Source organism: Vespa crabro, chromosome 14 (genome assembly GCF_910589235.1).
Source record: "Vespa crabro chromosome 14, iyVesCrab1.2, whole genome shotgun sequence".
Lineage (NCBI taxonomy): Eukaryota > Metazoa > Arthropoda > Insecta > Hymenoptera > Vespidae > Vespa > Vespa crabro.
This window is the reverse complement of record NC_060968.1, coordinates 4,503,521-4,521,802: the sequence shown is the minus strand read 5'-3', so window position 1 is coordinate 4,521,802 and position 18,282 is coordinate 4,503,521. Positions and strand designations below refer to the sequence as shown.

The 18,282-nt window shown below is 30.7% G+C and overlaps 1 protein-coding gene across 4 annotated transcripts in view; it reads left to right on the top strand.

Moving 5' to 3' along the window:
* The first annotated feature begins 5,758 nt into the window (after positions 1-5,758).
* Positions 5,759-18,282, top strand: part of LOC124429210 (protein N-terminal asparagine amidohydrolase) — a 45,420-nt gene continuing 32,896 nt past the window's right edge. The window contains exons 1-2 of one of the 4 annotated variants that reach the window (XM_046974176.1): positions 5,761-5,968; positions 6,606-6,728. The gene's annotated coding sequence lies outside the window, so the exon portion shown is untranslated. Of the gene's footprint in view, positions 6,729-18,282 lie in introns of all 4 variants that reach the window. The other 3 variants (XM_046974174.1, XM_046974175.1, XM_046974177.1) reach the window with 3 other exon arrangements.

Sequence of the window (18,282 nt, the reverse complement as noted above, 5' to 3'; positions counted from 1 at the left end):
TGATTGTTCAATAAATAGATTAATTATACTTGTCTCTCTCTCTCTCTCTCTCTCTCTCTCTCTCTCTCTCTATCTCTCTATCTATCTTTGTTTTTACTCTTTTTTAAAGTTGATCATTAATCAACCTTGAAATTCGTGATTTTATCGATTATAAATTATTATTCTGAGTAGCACCTGGTCCTCCAGTGTATTCTTTCAATTCTTCATCACCATCATTACAATCATCATCATCATCATCATGATTGTATGAAACAGGAATAGCTTGTTCAGCTCGTTAGAAATCAATAATGCAAGAATAAGGATGAGACTTTTCCTCGTTGTTTCTTGATACTTTTTTTCTCCTTTTACATCTTCATCGGTCATTGATCAAAGTTCACTTTAATAAAATACGATGAAGAATGATTTTCTCGTAAATTTTACTACATCTAAAAGCGTTTAAACTTGTTGATCTTTTGACTTCTTTGGTATTGATCTTTTCAGAGGAGGTTAGGGGGTGGTCGGTCCATCGACCACGTTTAAATTCAGACTAATTTTCTTTGGTGTATATCCTTTTGGATTAATCCTTTTAATCCTGTAGTGTAGTTTCGCCGACGTCGATCTTCTCTTTCTACCTGTGCGTGACTAGATTCCTCTAAATAACAACAACAACAACAACAACAACAACAACAACAATAACAACAATGATCTCCTATACCTCCTTCTCCTCTTTCTCCAGTTAACTCTCTAAACGTTGATTAATTTATTAATCTCTTCATTATCCACTTCTTGTTCTTGTTCTTCTTTTTCCTTTTCTTCTTCTTCTTCTTTTTCTTCTTCTTCTTTTTGGAAATAAAAATGCGAGTAGTTTTGATAATATCGATTAAATATGTTAGTTAGTAAAGCGCAGCACAACCCCGTTCCTTTTTTTTTTGGGGAGGAATCCTAGTTAGGAAAAAGTACCCACCACCACCACCATCTGAAAGAAAGGAAGATTACGAAAGGAGTCCCTTTTGGATTTCTTTTCTTTTTTGTTTTGTTTTTTTCTCTCATCGAGAAAAAAATCTTCGATTAAAGCAGTTTCTTTTTTTATTCTTTTTAATTTTTTTTTATTTTTTTCTTTTTTTTTTTTTTTTTTTTTTTTTTTTAGCAGAATCAAAAAAGCTCATAACAAAGATCTTATATATATATAAAAAGAGGGAACGAGAGAGAAAGAGAATGAAGGATATAAGTTTAAACTTCGTAAATTCGATTCAAAAGGTCAACTTTAGAGAGCGTTGCTTAGAGATTGAACAACAAAACAAGACTGAGGATAAACACTTCCTATCCTCTTCTGATTCTTTTTTTTTTCTTTTTCTTCGGGCTTTTTTAAAGATCATCGATCAAAAGCTAAATTGTATCCATGCAAATAGACTGAATATATATATATATTATAAGATAAATATTATTTATTTAAATACTAGATATCTACACTATATTTATGTATTCTTATCGAAATATTATTTATATAAACAATAATATAATAATAATAATAATGATAATACAATATATGATATGAAAATATTTTAATGTCTATTCGTTATTTTGTATTTTAGAATCGACTTGTAATGTTGCTATACATATGTTTATATGTATAAGAGTTACGTGACCCAATCCGAAAGTACGACGATCAATTTCCGTCGTTGACTCTGCTCGGACGCCATGAGCTTCAAGTTCTCATTGAAATCGCTCTTTCTGTTGCTTTCACACACACATATATATATATATATACACACACAGAGTCATGAAAAGAGAGACACGATATAAATCTTGCTACACGATATATATATATATATAAAAGAAAAATGAGGAATTATAAATTCTCTTTGTATCGTGTATGTATATGTACACATGTGTATATATATATATATGACGAGTATATAAATAGTCTGTGTGTATCTATATATATATATATATGTATATATATGCATAGGATTCGATCAAAATTCGAGATACATTTTAAACTTGATTACATAATGAAATTATGCTAATCGTGACACCCTATATAAATGAACTTTGACATCCAATGCATCTTGTTCGATCACGTGTTAAAATAATCATTCGATCGTCCAAGAGATCGATTTTCATTTAATTATAGATACACACACACACACACACACACATATATATATATATATTATATATATATATTATATACAACCATATATGTATTCAGTCTAATAATAATCATAATTAATTTTAAACGAGTATACGTACACGATCTAATAATAAACATTTTAAATGCGAGAGCGAGGTTCAAAGGAATCCTCGACCAATCAGATTGCTCGACATACGTATTGTCGTCGAAATATATCGCAAGGATGATTGCGTGAGTGACGTCACGTAAGAAATTTTTTGATTCGTCGCGCAACGTCGCGTAATGGAAGCGTCGATTCCGACCTCTTGCTATCTCTCTTTTATTCCCTTTCTCTCTTTCTCTCGTTCATTCGTAGTGTTATATAGATTAGCCGGACAGTCGGACTCGTTCGAGAAATAAAGAAAATGATAGAAACAGAAAAAGAGGACTCTTGCGCACGTGTACATGCTCGTTACCAACACATTGAACTAAATATATATATATATATATATATATATATATATATATATATATATATATATATATAGCCATGTATATATACACACACGGGCACATGCACATAGATAAAGAGAGAACATATGTAAGTATGCGTGCAGAGACATAAAATCGTGCTCCCATTTTCCTTTTGATCACACAGAACGTGTACGTACGAGCTCGTAGCGCATTGAACTTCCCAGGGAAGAGAAGAGGCTTACAGCGACTATATATATATGTATATATATATATATATACATATATATACACGTTTCGCGATTTTGTCATTTTGAACTACCTGAATTTTCCCGCCGTTCCCCTCTCTCTCTCTCTCTCTCTCTTTCTCTCTTTCTCTCTCGAATTGCAAAATTTGTTTCTTTCCAAAGCACAAAGGCGAATATAGAGGTACGAGGAAGATCGCGAAAAAGCTCTCTTACTTACCAGACAGGACATTACGTCGACGTTTATGGTCGTTTAACGGACGAGGAATAAGCTTCCTTTCTAAGCGACTGACTCGACCCTACCCTCCTGTCGCCATCTTCGATGCGCTTTAAGCTTCGCCGATGAGTCGTATCGGAGAGAGAGAGAGAGAGAGAGAGAGAGAAATAAAGACAGAGAGAGAGGGAGAGAGAAAGAGAGAGAGAGAGATTTTCAGAGTTGGAGGGGATGAAGAGCAGGCGAGATAAAACACACGAATGTTTCATATTCTCCCCAACAGATGGCGCTCTGAGCGCGGCCTTTACGAAATTTCACGAACACCCTCTCGTCATCGTCATCGACACCGTCGTCATCGTCGTCGTCGTCGTCGTCGTCGTCGTCGTCGTCGTCGTTGTCGTCGTCGTCATCGTGTCGTCGCCCTCGCTGCCGTTTGACGCTGCTGCTGCTGCTACTGCTATTGCTGTTAGTGCTGCTGCCTTTATCGATCGAATCCGTCCGTATTGGACCACTGCCGCCGTCGCCAACGCCAACGCCAACGCCAACGCCGCGCTTACACAGACGGAATCGTTCGCACGCCTGAAAACTCCTTTTGCGCGGAATTTTAACGCGCCGCAGACGAGAGGCCCCGATGGGTTAGATCGTAATCTACTTTCTTTTTCTCCCTTTCCCACTTTCTCTTTCTCTTTCTTTATCTTTCTCTATTCTATATAATTAAACGTCGAGAAGCATGAACTACGTTAGATCAGGTTATCTCGATGTCTTACAATTGTCATACTTTCTTCTTACAATTTGTTTCTAGTAAAAATTTTTCCATACAAAAAGATTATAGTTTCAATAAAAGAATTAACAAGACAATATTGGACGACGTCGTCTATAAGAAAAGTTAGAACGAGAAGGCTATTTGGCAAATAAAATACAGAAAAAAAAAAAAAAATATACATACGTACGTATGTAATGTATTTATACGTGTGTGTATATGTGTGTGTGTTTATAGACATATATTTTCGACATTGATACGATAGATTTCTTGGAACGAATTCGTTCCTAGTTACGCCCTTGTGTTCGTCGTAAATTCACGAAATACGTACGACTTAATATGATCATAGAAAAAGCCTGACAAAATAGACTAATAAGGATCGATCAAAAGCGATCATTTTTAAGATCTCTTCACGTAGAAATATACAATTATTATTATTATTATTATATATATGTAAATGTATCAGGCTAGTCGATATCCCTTCTAAGGGATATGAAGGCAGAAGGAGTATAAAATTTTGTTCTTTATCGACCTTCTGTCAAAGCACCAACAAGGTAACCAGTTCTGTGCTGATAATTCACACATACACGTATGTATATACACATACACATATGCGAACACATATGCATAGAAACACGACTCGTTGTATCGTTAGATACAAATATATATTTTTAGATAAGAGAAGGAAGAAAAATGAAAGGAGATTATAAAAGAGAAATTGTAAAAATTAATTATAGAAATGTTTAATTCGATAATTAATTTATTCGTAAAACGTAGTTAAAACCTATACTACGTTTAGATAATATATATATATACATATATATATATATATATATATAAAGGAGCCCTAACCGATGTTAAGCTTGATTATACGTATATCGACCAATCAGAAGGCGTCGTTGAGTCTATGCCACCTCCACCTCCTTCACCATCTCTTCCTCCTCTTTAACCTATTGCTATTACTTATACCAGGCTTCTCGTTACAATTTCGAGGTGGGAGAGATTTTAATGCCGAAAATATAACAAACTATGTATGCATGTTCCAATCTCTCGTCTATACATTTTTTACGTATATATATATATATATATGTGTGTGTGTGTGTATGTACATATACATATATATCTATATAGTATTTATATATAGACGTATTAAAACGTTCTTCTAAACGTTTAGCATAAACTTCCATCGGTACATGCAAATTGTCGAATCACTCGCTACGAATGTTCAGTGACTTCAATGCTTAGAAAATAAGCGATTCAACGTGGTTATGTCTTCTCTCTCTCTCTCTCTCTCTCTCTCTCTCTCTCTCTCTTTCCCTCTCTCTCTCTCTCTCTCTCTCTTTGTATCTTTCTTTCTTTCTTTCTTATTTCTTTTTCTCTTGGGTTGATTATCTCAACGATTCGAATTAATCCATATATGTGTGTATGTTATTTGTGTATATATATATATATATATACATATACGTATACGTATGTGGATATATGTACCTTGAAATTCTCTCGTACGAGAGAATTATTATGTTATAACGTGTATTAAAGATATCACGATAATATATAATTGATCGTGCGAATGAGATGAATCGAGTTTATCGTGAAATCAAACGATTATTATCGATATCGTTACGTTTGTCAATATATATATATATATATATATATTTATTTATTTATTTATTTATTTTGTTTTGTTTCGTAACATTTTTCTATTCTTTTTTCTATTTCTTAAGATATCATTGTCAATAATATCTTATGCGCAATTTTGTATATCGAACGTACGATCGATCGAAAAGAAAGAGAAAAAGAATCTTAATCGCTAGATTAAGTGGATAAATTATCATGTCGTAGTATCTCGTTGTAAATAAAAAGTTCGTAAGGGAGTCGTGAGATGGCGCTGTGGATCGCGTAACAGCCATCTTAGTTCGGTTAATGACGAGATGCGACGGAAACGGCCGAAGTCTCGTTCGTAGAGCGCTAGTGAGACGAGTGACACAGAGACGTTTGACAGTGCGGATAGTGTAGCGAACGAGTGTGGTCACGTCGAGCTTGATTTAACTTCGACTATTTTTTTTTTTTGGGTTTCTAAAGCGCAGCTGTCACCTTTGTTACACATATATACTTTTAACTCTCTTGTTGGCTGTGAAAGCGCGGTGATTCTCGTGAGAGTGACGCGCCTACCACGATCACGCTTCGTAATATTACATTTCGAGTTGAATTCCTTTTCTCTCTTTGTATCTTTCTCTCTCTCTCTCTCTCTCTTTCTCTATCTCATTCTCTCTATCTCTTTCCATCTCTCTTTCTCTTTCCTTCTTCTGTCTCTCTCTCTCTCTCTCTCTCTCTCTCTCTCTCTCTCTCTCTTTATATCTCGTATATTTCGTATATTTCTCGACTTTACGTTTAAATCGTGCTCGTGTGCTGTAGCAACGAAGAAGAGAAAGAAGAAGAAAAAAAAGAAAAAGAAGGAGGAGGAAGTAGAAGAAGAAGGAGAAGAAGAAGCAGAAGCAAAAGTAATAATAATAGTAGTATAAGAAAAAGGAAATAAATAAGAAACAACAAAGTTGAGGACACAGGAAAATGATGACAAGGAAGATACAACACTGACGTTTTGTTTTCGATCGTTGCGTCGCGTGTGTACCACCAGTTGCGTGTTGCGTAACCCCGATTTTACGAGTTTCTATCTTTCTCTCTTTCTCTAGATCCCCCTACTCTCTCTCTTTTTCTTTTTTTCTTCCTTTCTCTCTCTTTCTCTCTCTTTCTCTCTCTCTCTCTGTCTGTTTCTATCTTTCTCTTTATTTCTTTTTCTCTCTCTTACTCCACCTATCCTCGTAGCTGGTTCGCAACACGTCTGCAGGTTCAACAGGCAGGAATCTTACAAACTTCAACATTGACTGGACAACATCTTCTTCTCTCTGGATCACACTAATTACTTTTGGAAATATCCAGTATTGTACGGTGAGTTTTTATTGTTTTTTTTATCATTGTTGTTTCTTTTTTGTTCTCTCTCTCTCTCTCTCTGTTTGCATCTCATTACTCATAAATGACTTTATAATCTGTTTTCTTTATATACATAAAATAATATTTACACATGGATAAAACACTTTTCATATAGTCCATTAAACTATTTTTTTTTCTTTCTTCTTTTTTTTTTTTTTTTTTCTTTTGTAATTTAACAACTCAAGATATTAATAAGCAGGTATTTTAAATTAAAATTATAAGTATATCTATTTGAATTCATTTAGATTTTCAATAATAAAAATACCCACTAGTGGTATGATTAATAGAAATATTCTATAGAATAAAAATTTTAGAATATTAAACTTTATGAACTGTTATGTTAATCTTGTATATATATATACATATATATATATATATATATATATATATATATATATATACAAAAAAAAATATATATATATATTAGAAAATGTTCTTTGTATGTATATTGTTTTTGTCGACTCACTTTATAAATGTTCTTTAATGTTAGACTACGGACAAGTCCAAATGTTTCATAAGTTTGAACTATTATCAATCAGTTTATATGTTATTTTTAGGCAAAACATTCAACCCTTGACACATATATGTGTATATATATATATATATATATATATATTGCGCAAATTTAATATCATTCAGTGATATAAGTTATGCAATTAAATGGTTAATGTTATTTAGATGGTAGGAGAGTGTTAATTCGGTGTAGGATGAAAAGGTAACATATAGTAATAACAACTCGTTAGAGATTATCATTGATCTTATCTAATCTCACTGTTTCTCTCTCTTTCCCTCTCTCTCTCTCTCTCTCTCTCTCTCTCTCTCTCTCTCTCTCTCTCTCTTTTTTCTTTCTCTCTAAGAATGGCCTGAGATCGTTTAAATTTTAATATTTTTATTTAGAGGCTTTTAACAAAAAATTTAAAATTTTTATTTAAAAAAAAAAAAAAAAAACAAAAAAAGAGAAAAAAAAATTAATGAAAATTTAGCCTTTTGTAGATTTGATAAAAATAATAAATAGAATGTAAATGAATTAATTAAAATGAATCTGATCGAATCAACAGAAATGATTCGAAAGAAGAAAAAGAACTTATTTAAAATTGTTTTGAACGTAATTGAAGAAATGTAAAGTAAAGAAAAAGAAAAAGGAAGAAGAAAAAAAAAAGAAGAAAAAGAACGGATACGAATGTGGATTTTTTAAAATTGGATATTTCGTATGTTAGAAAAAAAAGAAAAAATTAAAATTAAATGTAGAAATGTAAATCGAAAATAATGAATAAGACGATTATCAAATCAAATGCGAAAGTAGGTGGGAGGGTAAAGAGAAGTAAAAATAAAAGGATAATAAAAAGAAGAGTAAAAGAATAAATCGATAGACGACGGTTGCTCTTGAGAGGTGAAAAGCAAGCGAGCAAACGATAAAATTAGAGTTATGACTGTGATTTCCTGACCGTGCCTGCCTCGTAAAAGTCACCAGTGTCTTATTCGTCGTCGTTGTAGCTCAATATCTTGCGAAATTATTAACCCTATACACGTGTAAATTTATATATATATATATATATATATATATATTTATTTATTTATTTATTTATTTATTTATTTTAATTTCTTATCGAAGAAGAAAAAAGAAATAATTTTCTCCAAGGGATACACTATCTCTCTTGTAAGATCAGAGAAATAATAATAACAATAATAATAATAATAATAATAATAATAATAATAATAATAATAATAATAATAATAATAGTAATGTCAACAAAAAATTATTCATTAATTAAATTATCCATTATCCAAAAAAAAAATGTATTAATCATATATTAAAATTATTATTATTATTTAATTAATTTTAATTATAATAAATAATTTTTAATTATCATTATTTTCAATAATTTATTATATACTTGTATTATATAATATTTCTTTTTATTCACCATCATTATTATTTTTATTACTATATTATATTCATAAAAATGGATGGTCTTGTTTTAATTAGCTCTTTATTTAAATATTTTTTTAGTACTCTGCCGAGAACATTCAGTATGTTAATTCGAAAAAAAGGGGAGGGGAAAAAATAGAAGAAAAAACCAGAAAAAAGAGCGTTAATGAGCATTACATTAACCCTTTCGTTACATTCGATCACCGATCGAGCAACAGCTCGAAGGGACAGATCTCGTTAAAGGGCTTTAATTTTTTTAAGACTTAATCAAAGCCAAGATCATCATCCAATTGACCTTTTCTTCTGATCACACTTGATACTTAGATACATACACACACACATAGATGTCTACATGTATCCTCATATTTTTTATTCTTTTTTTCTTTTTTTCTTTTTTTTCTTTTTTTTTTATTTTTTCCTTTCGAAAGGACGTGATTGTATTTGGGAGAATGAGGAAAGAATTTTTTGATTTATTTTTTACCTTAGAAAATTTTCTTTACCCGCGAAATTGATTTAAATTGATCGACCTATTAAAATAATATTTTCTATTTTCTTACAAGCTGTTATTTCGATAAAAAAAAAAAAAAAAAAAAGTAATAATAATGCAGTAAATCATCTTTAGAATTTTCTTCATTCTTTTTTTCGTCTTCTTCTTTTTTCTTCTTCTTCTTCTTCTTCTCCTCCTTCTTTTTTCTTCTTTTTTTTTTTTTTTTCTTTTCTTTTTTTCTTCTTCCTCTTTTTCTTCTCTCTCTCTCTCTTTTTTATCAGCCATCATATTTCCACCGAAGTAGTAGCCTGCGTGTATAATAAGATGGAATTATCGGTCCAGACCGTAGAAAAGGATAAAAGAGAATAAGAGTTAGGCTGACTGTGGTGGTTAACGATAAACACAGCTTTTGCGTATACTTAAAATGCATATCAGTGTATGACCGTACACAAAAGTAACAGACAAACACAATCAGACGAAGATAGAGGCACAAATGCATGTATAACATACACGGATGGATAAAGAAACGGATACAAACATAACAAATAATAAATGCATGAAGTACAGACGCATGTATATTAAACAGATGCATTTATGACACAGATACATACACACACACACACACACACACACACACACACACACAGAGAGAGAGAGAGAGAGAGAGAGAGAGAGAGAGAGAGATACAGGTAGAGGTACACACAGATATATAAAAAAAAAAGAAAGAGAGAAATAATGATTATGAATCGGTCAAATAAAATCCGGGACGTAAGAAGGACATTCTCAAGAGCATAACAAATAAACATAAACGAGTTTAACATTAATGAGGAGTTTGTAAAGTTTCGCTTATGGAATCGGCTTAGATGAATAGTCATGGCTGGTCTCTTTTAATGTATAATTATAAAGTGTATCGTTGTTTTAATTAATCCTTTGCGATCATATATCTGCTCTCACAGCTACCAAAGCTTTTTTTTACCGTTACGGTCGTATGTCTGGTCTTAGCCACCACAACAAAGAACCATACTAATCTTAACATTGTATTCATACGTGTATCAATTTATATTTTCTCTAAACGAAATTGAATCTGTCTAAAGAACCTATTTACGAATCAATACGATGGTCATTTCAATTGTTAACAAAAAAAGAATTCAGTTTAAACAAATGGTACTCTTACTCTTGTCATGCAAGACGCCGTGGCGAGTCAGACGTCTAAAGAAATTGACAAACTTCGGATATTCTTCGTAGAATTCCAAATAATATTTTACAGATTATGTTTAACTGTAATTACTGTAATTAACCATTCTCGCTTCTTAATATGAGGAGGTGTCGTCAATAAGGCCGACCAATTAGAGCAGGTTCATATTGTTTTATGAGAAAATCTTGGAAATAATGGAGAAAAATGTTTTTCGTGGGGATTAAAAGTTTGCGCAATCATTAGCTACATCTTATATAAGGTGTCAGTTAGAAAAGTAAATAAGACGCGTATGTCATATTTAATGTTTGTCCGAAAATTGATGAAAGAATTCATAGGTGATTTTCGTGATGGAGCATCTTCAAAATCAGAAAGATCATTGTCCTCAGATAAAGAGGAAAGATTTAATGGCAAACTACATATATTGCGGCACTGTCATAACATAAAAGGTAAAGATTGTTCTGTATGTTCAAACAGAAAAATCTAGATTGACGGAAGACGCCAAACTAATTATTTTTGCGAGATGTGTTATCGAAAATCACAGGACTTCACGTTGAAACCTATTTTGAAAGATACCACACAATGGAAAATTATAAAATATAATTTTTATATTGAATTAATGAAAATTAATTTCGATCAGTACGATACCCATAATTTTAAGTTTAATTTTAATACGACCGCAAAGAGTTAAATAGAAAACATTCATTCTTCTTCTTCTTCTTCTTATTATTATTATTTACTAGTAAGCGTAAAAGACACGATTCGATCGTAAAGTCATTCTTAATTTCTTTTTTCCGTTCAATTATTTAATGTTTCGATCCGAATGATTTGCATTTAAACGAAAATAGTGAATTATATTAATTCGTCGTTTTACATTCGTCATTCATTAAAACGACGATTGACTTTATAATTTTTATATTAATTATTCATTATGTCGAGATTAAATATCATCGCATTATTAATTTTCCATTCGTTTTCAATCCTCCGCGTTATTTTTCTTCTTTATTTTCTCTTTCTTTCTTTCTTTCTTTCTTTTTTTTTTCCCACGTCTCGTTTTATGTATGGATATCAAGCGAAAAAAAGAAAAGAATTATTAATATTACAGATTAATATATCGTAGCGCGTTAGCGCGCAATATATCGCGCGCCTTGAATGTGGGATTTTTTTTCTTTTTTTTTTTTTTTTATTATTATTATCATAAAACAGAGCATGCGGTTTAAACGATAAAGAAACGAGGATTAAGAAAAACAAAGTCAATTTTTTGCGTCAGTCAAATCCAATAATCAGCATTGATAACTATTAGCCGCTTGTGTTTTATTAATTTATGACCGTGTCTAATTATTTGATTAAAAAAAAAAAAAAAAAGAAAAAAAGAAAAAAAAGAAAAAAAAAGAAAAAAAAAGAAAAGAAAAAAAAAGAAAAAAAAATAAGTAAATAAATAAATAAATAAACGAAAAAGAAAATAAATACGATTACAATTATATGATAATAATTAAAAAAAAAATAAATAAATAAATAAATAAATTAATTAATTAATTAATTATTATGTTACTGTATATACAAATAAGTTGTATTAAAAAAGGAGAAAAGTAATTAGGATTCTTCTATAAGATAAATTTATGGAGGGAAAGAAAGAAAGAGAGAGAGAGGGTTAGAACGTGTTAACTAGCGTTTAAAAAGGCATTTAGAAGAGATTAGAAGAGAATGACACGCGTCACGAGTGAATGAAATTTTCTAATTTCACGTCGGTTCACGTTTGTTTCCACGTTTGTCGTACTTATCTATGTATATATATGTATATACACACACACACACACATATATATATACATATGCAAGTATTATCCATCACCGGGCAACACTTTTAGTAACGGACAGTGTTACATAGTTGCAACACTTAAGGTGCAATTATTATCCACGCTTAAGTAACCCCAACTCTGTCAGTTGGCTCTCGCGAGAGTACCTCGAACTCTACCAACAATTTTCTATGCTTCTCTAAGAACATTTAATATATCTGTGTCTATTTGTGTGTGTATGTGTGTGTGTGTGTGTGTGTATCTAATCATCGATTTTCTCGGTGGGAACGTCGAGAAACTTTACAGTTCTTGTTTTATTATTTATTTGTATCAAGCTATTTCCTCCTCTCTCTCTCTCTCTCTCTCTCTCTCTCTCTCTCTCTCTCTCTCTCTCTCTCTCTCTCTCTACACATATATATATATATATTTATCTTTCTATCTCTATTTCATTTATTACATTAGATCGTTGCATTTCACGAAGAATCACAATTTATTTATCCCCGTTTTATTAATTTTTTCTTCAATCATCAACTTTACACAAATCCGATACTAGTTTAATGTTATTTTAATGTTAGACGTGACGGAAAAGAAAAGTGAAAGGAAAATATAATCGTTTTAAAGATTTAACGATATACTTCTTTTTTATACGTAAATTTTATTCGCAAAAATGAAATTATTATCGATAATTATTTCCAAAGCTCCGAATTTTTTTTTTCTTTTAATGTCTTCCTTTTTTCTTCGGAATTTTTTACATTTGATATAATACGATTGAATAGAAAAGGTGAAAGAGAAAATGTATATATTAGTCGCAATAATTATTGATCGCAATATTTGTTTGTGAAAAGGAAAAAAAAAAAGAAAAAAAAAAAGAAAAAAAAAGAAAGAAAGAAAAAACCAAATCTCAATCGGTAATAATTTTGTTGATCAAATTTTTAACATTTCCTTGTATATTTCATTTTTATTTTCTTCTTTCTAATAATTTTTTTCTCTTTTTGTCTTTTTCCTTAACAAATCTTAAATCTATCGTTTCGCTACGATATGTAATTAAGAAAAAAGAAAAAAGGAGAGAAAAGAAAGGTAAAAAAGAAGCATTTAATGAGAGCGAATTAATCACAATCATTGATTGCAATATTTATCTGTAAGATATAATTTGTCGAAGATGATAATTTCTATCTCATATCTCTCTCTCTCTCTTTCTCTCTTTTTTTGTCCTTCTTCTTTTTTTTTTTTTTTTGTTCCTTCGTGTTTTCATATTTATCTCGAGATCGTAGAAACGGGAAAATCCTTTCGTATGCGTGGGAAAGTGGTCGAGTAGAGTATTAGCCTCTCTCGAGTAAGGAGAATACGAGGCTATCGGTTAATAATCCTAGATCGTGCAACAGCTAAGTACCTTCCGATTAAAGTCCACCGCCTTCGTGAAAGTATACAGTTATGTTTTAGTATAGGCATCACAACTACGACGCGTTTTATGCTCCTCCGGTCTAACATAATCGAGAGAAGTTATAAACGGCAGGATGGGTTAAAATTATCGAAAAGTAGAACGAACTATATAACGATTTATATCGATAAAAAAAAGTCAATCGAAATCAATGATTAAAATTAATTTTGATGATCGTACCTTTCGTAGATCTTATCGAACGATTCGTATGATTTCTTAAATGGATAATGTTGTATGTATTTTTTCTTTTTATTTATTTTTTGTTTATTTTTTCTTTTTATTATTATTATTATTTCAATGTTTTTTCTTTCTTTCTTTCTTTCTTTTTTTCCAACCCACTTCTTTTAACCTACATCAAAATTGTGTAATTTTTTTTTTATCTTCGATTTATCACGAGAAAAATTGTCTTTTTTCTTTTGTATTTTTATTTTTATTTTTATTTTGTCTTTCTCTCTCTCTCTCTCTCTCTCCCTTTCTCTCTCTTTCTCTTTCTCTCCTTGTATCATTTATTATGCTTTCATAATTTCATTAAGAGATACAATGTAATGAAACGTTGAAATGAAATTTACACACGTTTGGTACATTCGAACGGTTTCAAGTTGTCCGATGATACTGTGGATAATATTAAATGGATAACAATGTGTTTAAAGCATATATATATATATATATATATATATATATATATACATACATACACACAAACACATAAACATAGAGATGCACGCACACACAAATCTTGAATGTCCGACATCCATGAGAACTTAGACTGCATGGAAGGCAAATATACGGCGGCGGCAGACATTGCTCACGCACACCTCCACGATTTAAGGTGTACTCGTCGTATTCACTCCTCCGACTCACCGATACCTATACGTGTTTATATACTATATATATATATATATATATATATATATATATATACCCGTGTATGTACGTACGTACATATGTATGTGTATGTGTCGGAGGAGCCCTGGCAACTGGACTCCCCTTGGGGCCCACATAAATCAGAAACTCAGGGTTCTCGAGCTTAGCTCGAACGTACGACGACCGAGAAATTTAGATGTACCGGGTGTCCTCGAAATCATTCATCCCAAGTCGCATTATTCCGAGAATTTCCAAAATTAATTCTCTTTCCTTCCTCTTTTTCCTTTTCTTTTTCTTTCTTTCTTTCTTTCTTTTTTATTTTATTTATTTTTTTTTTTATAAGTTTTCTACAATTAAATTACTAGAATTTACTAGAATAGGGATTTCTTTGTTCGACTCGATCATTTTCGATCATTGATATTATTCCATTTACTTCGTACGTTTTATTGTTAAAAAATAATTCTCATTTTAATGTTCGTATACTTTTGTCCATTTTCCATTTTCTTTTTTTTTTTTTTCTTCTTTTTAAATCTCCATTTTTTTACTAGTAAATTGTCAACATAATTATTAGAATATTCAATGTTGTTAATTAATAAATAAATTAATGAAAGATAAAGGGAGGAAAAAAGAAAGAAAGAGAGAGAGAGAGAGAGAGAGAAACTGTATTCGCATTAACGGAGCATGAGAAGAGAAGTTTTCTTTTCTTTTCTTTTTTTTTCTTTTTTTTTTTCTTCTTTTTTTTTCATTTCTATGCTCGATAGACCTCGGAAGAGATCCACTCCTCTTTATCTCGATCGATACTCTCGATCTCGATTGCACGAACGGACTATACTGAACGTCGCTTTCTAACAAGCAAGAGTGTTCTATGTTCTTTCTCTCTCTCTCTCCCTCTCTCCCTCTCGTTCTCTTTCTTTCTCCTTTTCTTACCCATCAAAGACGATATCATAATAACAATAATAATAACAATAATAATAATAATAATAATAATAATAATAATAATAATAATAATAATAATAATAATAATAGCAATAACAAGAACAATAGTACTTTGTGTAAAAATAATTAAATTATTATTAATATTTATTTTATCTCTCTCTCTCTCCCTCTCTTTCTCTCTCTCTCTCTTTTTGTCTATTTGTCTATCTGTCTGTCTTAAACAAATCTAATATAAATACAATAATAGTAATAATAATACTTGGCGATAAAATAAATCACTGTAATACGCACACACACAGATTCACACGTATATATTTATATATTACGCGTTTGCACGCGCGCGTTTTTATGCAATCTTATTTCGAATGAGAATCACTGAAGATCCTTCAAAATGGATGAACTTTGGATTTGACAAATTTGACAAATTCTAAATAAAATAAATAATTGCTGAAAGTAATAAATGCTCGAAAGTTTTTCATATCTTTGTTCTAATTCTATCTTTCTCTTTCTCTCTCTCTCTCTATCTCTCCTTTTTTTTTCTTTCACAAAAAATGAAATACGTAACATTAAGAATAACAATATACTATACAGTAATTATATAAAAGATACTCTCTTCTTGGAAGATCCTCCTAGTTCTTCGTCGTTGCTGCAGTTGCTGCTCCTTTCCGAGTTAGTCGTCGTGTGCTGCAACGTGAAACATACATACATATATATACATGCATACATGCATACATATAAATATATATACATGTGTACATACATATATATGTATAAGTACAGAGACGATTCTCTGTCTCTTTCTCTCTCTATCTCTTATCTTTCTTTCCCACTCACATACAGACGACATGCACATGCACTTACATACTCCTTCTCTCTTTCTGTCTTATACAGCTTTATATGAGAAACATACATATAGACACATACACGTGAAGAAAAAGTCGATGCACGTACACTACTGGAGCCACCGCATTCCATGAGTGGAACAACCGGTACACCGAGCAGTGTTTCTCAACTTGTTACTTTTTTACAATACTATATCTTATCTCTCTCTCTCTCTCTCTATCTCTCTCTTTCTCTCTCTATCTCTCTCTTTCTCTCTCTCTCTCTCTCTCGCTCTCTCTCTTTCTCTCTTTTCTTTTTTCTTTCTCTTTTTCTCTCTTTATCTTTTTTCTTTCTCTCTCTCTCTCTCTCTCTCTCTCTCTTTCTTTCTTTCTTTCTTTCTTTCTTTCTTTCTTTTTTCTTTCTGTATCTTATGTTTGAAGGATGCGGATGCTGCGAACGGGATGATATCGTTATGCAATAGGAAAGAAAGAGGGAGATAGAGATAGATAGAGATGGGACCAGTCGGTGGCCCCGTTGAATTCGAAGAAGATGAGATCTTCCGGGTCTCTCTCTCTCTCTCTTTCTCTCTCTCTCTCTTTCTCTCTCTATTTCTCTTTTTCTCTCTTTCTCTTTTTGTCTCTATTTATCTATCTATCTATCTATCTGTCTTTCTCTTTTTGTTCTATTCGTTTTATTATCTTCTTTATATTTCTCTCTCTATCCATCTCTCTTCTTCTTATACGATTTGATATATTGAAATTGAAAATTGAAAAAGGAAAAAAGATTCAACTTTGAAATTATATTATGAGAATTTCATTGTGGCAATCACGTGGATGACTATTCTAATTCTAATCAATCTCGAACTATCAAAATTAATATAATTAGCAAATAATAATAATAATAATAATAATAATAATAATAATAATAATAATAATAAATTTGTATGTAGAAAATTATAGACAATTCTTTTCCATTCGTACGATCGTATTTTTTTTTTTTTTTTTTTTTTTTTTTTTTTATCAAGTACATGGGATCGTCGATTATGTAAAAAAAGATAATTTATTTGTTTCATCTCCACATTGCCGCGATAATTATTTTTTTACAAGTATATATATTTTTTTTTTTTTTTTTTTTTTTTAATGGATTATATAATTCTTGTTCATTCATTTTCATAAGACGACGTTTTCTTTTTTCTTTCCTCATTCTTTTTTTTTCTTTTTTTTTTCTTTTTTTTTTTTTCAAAGACAACACAGAATGATTTAAATAAAAATTAGTTATTTGCAATGTGCAATATAATCCTAAGAGCAAACATATATATATATATATATAAAATATTAATAATAATGACAATTGAAATCGTGGTTTTCATTATCGATCAATCTCAATTAATACTAATCATTTTTGACATGAAAAATGCGTTAATTGTAAAAGAAAAAGAAAAAAAAAACGAAACAAAACGTGATCTTATCGATCATCCTTCTATCTTGATCAATGTCTATTTTTTTTTTTCTTTTTTTAAATCTTATCTTTTTTTTCCACCCTTAATATCCGCACTGTTTTATCCCTCGTTATAATCATCGAGCGCATATTTCTAATTCAATCATATCTACGTCCTTGCATTCGGCACCATTTATAAATTGCCATGAATAATAATGCCTGGCTATGAAAAAATGACGAAGTAACGAAGTAAGATATTACTAGAGCTCGTAGCAAAAAAAAAAAAAGACAGAAAATAAAAAATTACATAGATACAAGCATATGATATAGAAAATTACATGAGAAGGTAGCAGATGATAACTATGGAAAAAAAAAAAGAAAAAAAAAGAATTTACAAAATTACAAATGTAAATGCAAGAATGCGACCATTACATGGTATTGTAGAGAGTTAACGATTACGAAAGAAATGATTAAAAAAAAAAAAAAAAAAAAAAGAAGAAAAAACAGAGAAAAAAAGAAAAATTACAAAATTACAAGAAATCACAGGAATGAATGCATTGTCTCGGGAAGTTGTCAAGCAAATTGGTCGAACCAGATAATTTAGAAAGTTG